We start from the raw sequence: 7,433 nt of genomic DNA on the forward strand, positions 1-7,433 counted from the left end.
TTCTCCTGCCTCAGCTTCCCAACCTGTCTTTGTATCTTTAGTCTTTCCTCATGAAAGCCACATTTCAGGGGCTGGAGAGATGGCTCAGCAGTTAAGAGCACCTTCTGCTCTTCCAGAGGTCCTGAGTTCAAATCTCAGCAACCACATGGTGGCTCACAACCGTCTGTAATGGGATCTGATGCCCTCTTCTGGTGTGTCTGAAGAGAGCAACAGTGTACTCACATATATTAAATGAATAAAAAATTTTAAAGAAGTCACATTTCTGCCATGAGAAGGTCACATTCATCTCTCGGAGTCTGACACACTGCTTGCTGAGTGTTTGTGAACAGAGCTGAAAGAGAGGATGGCTCTGTAGCTCTTGAATAAGGAATCCACAAGTGTATTCAGGCATTAGTGCACATTGCTATGCCAAATGCCCACATGGGGTATGGGGAAGGTCTGGTCCCCACTTGGGAACAGCACTGGCAAGTGGTGGCAACTTCTGGAGAGAGACAGTCTAGAGAAGAACCCTGGCCAGTCTTGTTTCCCACATGCCTCAAGGTGATGGTTTTCTTCCTCACAAGTTCCTGGAGCCATGTTGATCCTCTCACCGCAGGCCTCAAAGCAATAGAACCAGCTGGCCACGGGCCTATAAAATCAGGAGCTAAAATATCTTTAAACGGCTTCTCTTGAACACTTGGCCATGGTGACAGGGAGCTAGCTATTACAGACACACAATGGCCACCAAGAGGCCAGTTAAAAACGTCTTGGGGAGGAAGGGCTGAGTTCTCCCTTCTGGAAGGAGCAGAGAAGCCAGGGTTGTGAGAGTAGACAGTTGAAGGTAGACAGACGGCAGATGTAGACAGTGGTTACTGCTATACCCCAGTTATATGTCGGCCATGTTTGGAGGTTCTTGCACGCAGAGCTTTGCCAAGGGTCTCATGGTTCCTTGTGCCGTGTTGCCCTGGCCGTGACCAACCTCCGACTACCTGGCTCATTTGAATTCAGGTGGACAAGTTTAGGTGGGTAGGAGGGGTGTGTCACAGGCATATCGAGGAGGGGGACCAAAGAGGTAGTCGACACGGAATCAGGCCCCCACACCGTCTTGTTGGTGTTAAGGAGGTTATGGGAAGGGTTTGGTCTCTGAATTCCTGTTGCTTCTTTGGAGGTATTTTTTGAATCAGCATCAGGACCATCCTGACTGCTTCCAGCAGGCAGCCAGGCAACCTCTCTCAGGTAGCATTCCCCAGCTGTCTGCTCCATCCCCTGTCTTCACATTTGCTGCAATCCCTGCCTTGGTCACACCTTTTGGTTCCATCCAGGGACTCTGGAACCAGACTGTCCCTTAGCCGGTTACTCTTCGCTCTCAGCGAACTCTTCAACACAGATATAGAATTAAATTTTTCCTGTAATGAGATTTTCCTTAATGCGAGATGCTAAGACTCCCCGCCCCAACACTTTCTGAGTTGTCCTTGGCTACCAAGGCTGTGGCCCCAACCCCTGCTTCAGTCACATGTGATTCCACTAATCGGAAGGGTTTGGGAAATACCGTCCCCTTGACAGTGACCCTCATTACAATTAAAGCCTTTGATGTAGGGTCTCCTATCTGCCTAAAGAGACAGCGAGATCCTCCATGTAATTTGAGAGGCACTTTATAGAACAGCCGTCCATGCTGAAAGCTGATTATAAATAAGGTTCGGCCGGCTTCCATCAGCATCTACGGATTCACAGTCAAATGCAAGGTCAGAGCCCCGATGCACAGTTGATCTGTGCAGCTCTCACACGTAAATCAGATTCTCTTAGTGCTGGCTTCCCTATCATGTTTACGAAACACCTTCTGCTTGTTACAGAGCTGGGCTCTAAAAACCACCCCTCCGGTAGGAGTCTGGAAATCTCTTATCTCAGCTCTGTTTTATGATTTCTCTGGGTGAGAAGCAACAGCCACCCCCACTGCGGGCCCTACTCACCCAAGAATAGGTACCTGGGCACCCGAAGGCTTTGAGATATCTGGGCCAGGAGGATTCTGCAGCTCCTGAGCAGAGAGGTTGTGTCAGCATTTTGTCTAAGCTCTGCCCACCCCACAGTTACCTGGCAATAGCCAGGTATGCCTGATTCACTATAAAAGGGGCTGCTGGCCCCTTCCTCACTCTTGCTCTTCCGTTCGTTCTTGCTCCCACTCTCTCTCCATTCCCTCCCTCTCCCTCTCTCCACCTGCTCATGGCCCGCCTCTACTCCTCTACATTCTCTCTCTCTGCCTCTACTACCCTCTCAGCTCCCTCCCCCATGCCCTGAATAAACTCTATTCTATACTATACCATCATGTGGCTGGTCCCTCAGAAGGAAGGGATGCCTCAGCATGGGCCCACCAAGGCACCCCCTTTCCCCATAGCTTACCACACATACCTAGAACATATCCCCCCCTTTATCTTTTTATAAACACATCATATGGCTCCATAACTCAGATCAGGTTCCTCATGTTTTCCTCATACTGTAAATCAAGCAATGGGTCCTGTGTTCAACCCTGTGGCCTCCGGGGACTATAGGATGGAAGCGTGTCACTTGTGCACTGGGGAGTTGGCTCAGTTGGCCTGAATTAGATTCCTGGAACCCACATAAGAGTTTGTGACCCCAGCACTGCATGGGGATGGGGGGTCTGTGGAAACAAGAGGGTGTCTGGGGGTTTGCTGGTCAGCTCACCTCATTACTGGTTCAAGAGAAACTGTCTCAAAAAAGGAACATGGTGGAAGGGGGCAGGGTAGACAGGCCTTTAATCTCAGCACTCAGGAGGTGTAGACGTGCTGATGTCTTTGAGTGTGAGGACAGAATGGTCTACAGGGCAAATTCCAGGCCAGTCATAGCTACAAAATTAAAAATAAGTAAAATAATAAAAATAAGCTGGTGAAATACTACAGAGAAAGACATCCTGTGCTCTGGCTTCCACATGTACCTGCATACATGTGTAACACACACACACACACACACACACACATGAGAGAGAGGGAGGGAGGGAGAAAAGCAGGACTGATCACCCCACTCATCCCCTTTGATTAAAATATTCGTGTTCATATACACCTTTATGCAAAAGCTGGCACTTTTTAATGGTCTTTTGGGAGCATCTTTTAACAGATCCCAGAAACCCCTCCACACTGGTGTTCGCACACTTATCTCTGATGGTTCACATTCGCTGTCAACCCGACTGTGGCTAGAATCACCTACAAGGTGTATCTGGGTTAACCGAGGAGGGATGACCCACCCCGAATGTGGCCGGCCCCTGGGCTGGAGTCCTGGACTGAATCAAACCCGGATAGAGCTGAACGCCAGCAACCCAGACTCTCTACTTCCAGGCCTTGCCCGCTATCGAGGAGGCCCAACCACACCCTCCTATCACCATGCCCTCCACACCACGATGAATACCACCTTAAACCATGGCGCCAACCAAGATAACCCCCCACCCCTCCTTAAGCTGCTTCTCGGAGAAGATACCACCCCTCACTCTCCGTTTTAATGGTTGCATGCTACTCTGTAGCAGTGGAGTAATTTATCTAATTGTGAACATTTAGCACCAGTCTGCTTTCTGTCCCCCGTCCAAACAATCCCTCACACTGTCTGCACACTGTCTGCATGGCTATCTGAAGACATGTCTCAATAGAAGCCTGACTGTCCAAGCGCTGTATCCTTGGGCTATGGTGCAGTTTAAATGGCAAGACACGGCGTCCATTTCTTTGCCAAAGGAACCGAGCTGTTTATATATATTTCTACCTACGGGGTGAGTGGTTTTCTAGGTCAGCAAGTAACTTGACTGGGACTTTTAGATAAAGACTTCATTCAAAGATTTTACTTTAGTTTTACCAAAGAGTCTTATTTAAAACACACACACACACACACACACACACACACACACACCCTAAAAAAATATCCTGGAAGGGTTGGAGAGGTGGCACCCTGACTAGTGGCTCAGATGCACCTGTCACTTGGCTCCAGAGGATCCCACACCCTCTTCTGATCTCTGTGGGCCTTGCACTCAGGTGTGTAGTAAACCCACACTCACAGACACACATGATTCAAAATAAAGATTAAAATGTAAACGAAATTAGTCAATTATAAATCCACTGTGGAAAAAACAGATATGGCAGAAGATCGAAGGCCAGTGAGAGTCACAGTATTTCTCTGTTGAAGCGGCATGGGAAGCTGTCTTCCGGGTTGCCTCTCCACAGCGTGCTCCCCTGAGTGGCGCTGGCTTAGGCTCCCACAGCCTGTGGCTTAGCTCTATTTCGTGGGTGCAGTGGTCTCCATGGTTGTGTTGATGGCTGTATACTTTCTCAGGCCCCCATCTGTTGGAAGCTAGGTTTCCAGTGCCACCAGGTGCTGTGGCTATTTCTTCATGTCTGTGCACGTGTGTTCTCACACACGTGTGTTCCTCCCGCTTATTTCATCTGCTTTGCCCTGCCCTGGAGCTTCTTTGAAGCTACTGCTGTCCAGACTGTAAGAACCTCCCTTCCCTGCCCCCTCCCCATTTTATGTGGGTCTATCTTTGATTTTCTGTGCTGATTCAAGGATTGCACTAATCTTTTCAAACAACAGAAGCCTGCCTCAGCCTCCAGAGGTCTGAGTCAACATCCTGGGGCCGCCAGAACAAAGTATCACAGACCCACTTAGCCTGCTTCAGGCGGACAGAAGTCCAAGATGGAGGTATCAGCATGGGTTGTGCTCTCTGCCTGGGCCCTGGGGAGGATCCTTTGGATTCTTTTAGTGTCCGGTGGCTCCTGTGTCCTTTGGTTTGGACCTACTTCCCTCCCCTCTCTGCTCCATGTTCTCTGTGCTTGCCTCTGAGTCCATGTCTCTGTTCAGGACTTACGGCTTATTTTGATGTTTTACAATTTACAAAGGGGGACACGTCCATGGGTACCAGGACTTAGTACACAAAAGGAGATTTCTGTGAAAGCCGCTGTGTGGTCCAGCTCAAGTCCCTGAGCTCTCTTAGAGTCTAGCATCCTTAGGAAAACCAGAAAGAGAACACCCTTCCTTGTGGAGTCTGTGCATGCTACACTAACATTTTGGATCATGTTCGTGTGCATGTGTACATGCAGAGGCCAAAGGTCAAGTCTTGGTGTCTTCAGGAACTGTCCACCAAATAAGTTTTGAGGCAGGGTCTCTCACTGGCCTGGAATTCATCAAGCAGGCTAGACTAATGAGACAGCACCTTACAGTCTCTGTCTCTCCAGAGCTGGGGTCCCAACAGGGTGGACGACTGTGCCCCGTTAGTTAATGGAGAATTATACTCAGGACTCTGCTGTTACAGAAGGATCTTCACTGTGCTGTGTACCCAGACTTATCTGCTTTGTTTGGAGACAGACTGTCAGTCACACTTGGTTTCAAACCTGAGGTGTATTGAGGATGACCTTGAACTTCTAATCCTCCTGCCTCCACTTCCCGAGCGCTGGGATTACAGGTATGTCTCATCGGATGCAGTTTGTGCAGTGCTGAGGATTAAATTTAGGACTTCGTGTGTGCTAGGCAACCGAGACACATCTCTGACCCCTCACCATTAATCGAAAAGAGCCAAATCTTCAGGGGCAGTCCCACTGGGCCCCAGTGAGCAGGTACCTCCCTTCCAGGGGCCAACTCATTTTGTAAAATGTGTCTTCCCTTTGATCCAACAAATGCATTGTCGGGCAATCATTTTAAGGTCATAATCAGAATAGCATTCAAAGACAAATATGCCAAGGATGTGTTCCTAGCCCTGTCTATACTGAACAGCTCTCTATAAAAAACAAAACAAAACAAAAAAAAAAAAAAACAAAACAAACAAACCCAGCATCTAAAGAGATGTTGCTTGGTGAGGGCGGAGGCTCAGGTGTTAGTAGTAGAAAGAGCTGGAGGTGTTCTGGTCCTGATGATATTTTAACTGAGTCTGTGACCTGAGCAAGTGCAGCTGGCAGAAGAGATAAGAGACAGCCTCCCCTGGGTCTGGGACCCTAGGGACCCTGGACTGGAGCTGAGCTGAGTGTGGGACAGTGTGGGTGCACGTGGGAGCTGTCATTTCAAGAATTTGTCTCTGAGTTCAGTTTAGTGGGCACTGGTGTGGGACAGGTGGGGATGGTGTGCCTCTCTGTTCTGTCTGAAGCGTGTGCCCCATTTGGATGGGAGTGCAGACGGCAGGTCATTTACTCTCCCCTGGCATTTAGCAGGCAAGGAGGAGTAATTTTCCTCACAGTGTCCTGGCTGGGTTCCAATTTGGGTGATTACATTCTGCCTGCTTAAAATTCCCCTCTCTTGTATCCAGGGCAGAAGCAACTCTTCCAGCCCTTTCCTGGTTGGGAGGAGGGGGAGGTGTAAACTCGGGGATCATCTTACCTCCCCAGTACAGTGTGGTACAGTGTGCAGGCTTGCTCTGCACACCCCAGACTCGCATTCCTTGAGCATAGGGAATGAAGGATCCCCACTAGCATAAACCTGTCAAACATGCTGGGATTTTCCAGAAAGATTCCCTTGAAGGGATTGAGGCAGAGGTGAGTGGGGCTCTGAGAAGCCAGTCCTGCTCTGGGTGGGGCTTAAGAGTCCCTCCCCCATCTCCATTTCCGGTGTTGTCTCATTCTAGGATGCAAAGGCTCCCTTTTGAACCCTGTAAGGGATGAAGTGGGGGGAACAGCTTGAGAATCCAAATTATTCCACAGATCAGCATAACCCGGGAGGAGAAAAATGTTCTGACTATTATACTAAACAAACCAGGCTGGACTTCAGAGAGAGGCTGGGCCAGCAGTGGGAGTCTCACTCTTTTCCTGATTGGCTTTTTTCATTAGTGTCTTTTTAACACACACACACACACACACACACACACACACACACACAAACGTTGCTTTAATGTAGGCGGCACACCACACTTGTGTCTGCCCCTCATTGTTATCTCTTGGTGACTTTTTACAAGTTTACTCCTCCTCCTTCCTCTCCTCTTCCTCTTCTTTCTTTTCACTTCTTCCCCTTCCTCCCCTTTCTCCTCTTTTCCCCTTCATCCCTTTCTTCCCCTTCCTCCTCTTTCTCCTCTTCTTCATTTTCTCTTCTTCCTCTTCTTGTTCCTCGTCCTCCTCCTTTTGTTTTTTTGTTTTTTGTCTTTTGTTTTGTTTTGTCTCTTTGTTTGCTTTCAAGACACACTGGCTGTCCTAGACCTCACTCTGTAGACCAGGCTGGCCTCAAACTCCTCCTGCCTCTGCCCCCAGGTGCCAGGATTAAAGATGGCTGCCACTACAGCCCAGCTCTGAGAAGTCTCATCCACTAATATCCATCCATCAGTCTGCAAGAGCCGCAACCAACCCCTGGCTTACCAGAGGGCTGCGTTGTGTGTCATATACCGAATGTTCTGGCACAGACACGGAGTGTGGAGACTCCAGTGTGGAATGGCGTGAGGACAGCTTCCCTCCATCATCAGGTCTGAGCAGAATTTATGACTGTAAACTCAC

Source organism: Micromys minutus (assembly GCF_963924665.1).
Source record: "Micromys minutus genome assembly, chromosome: 1".
Classification (NCBI taxonomy): Eukaryota; Metazoa; Chordata; class Mammalia; order Rodentia; family Muridae; genus Micromys; species Micromys minutus.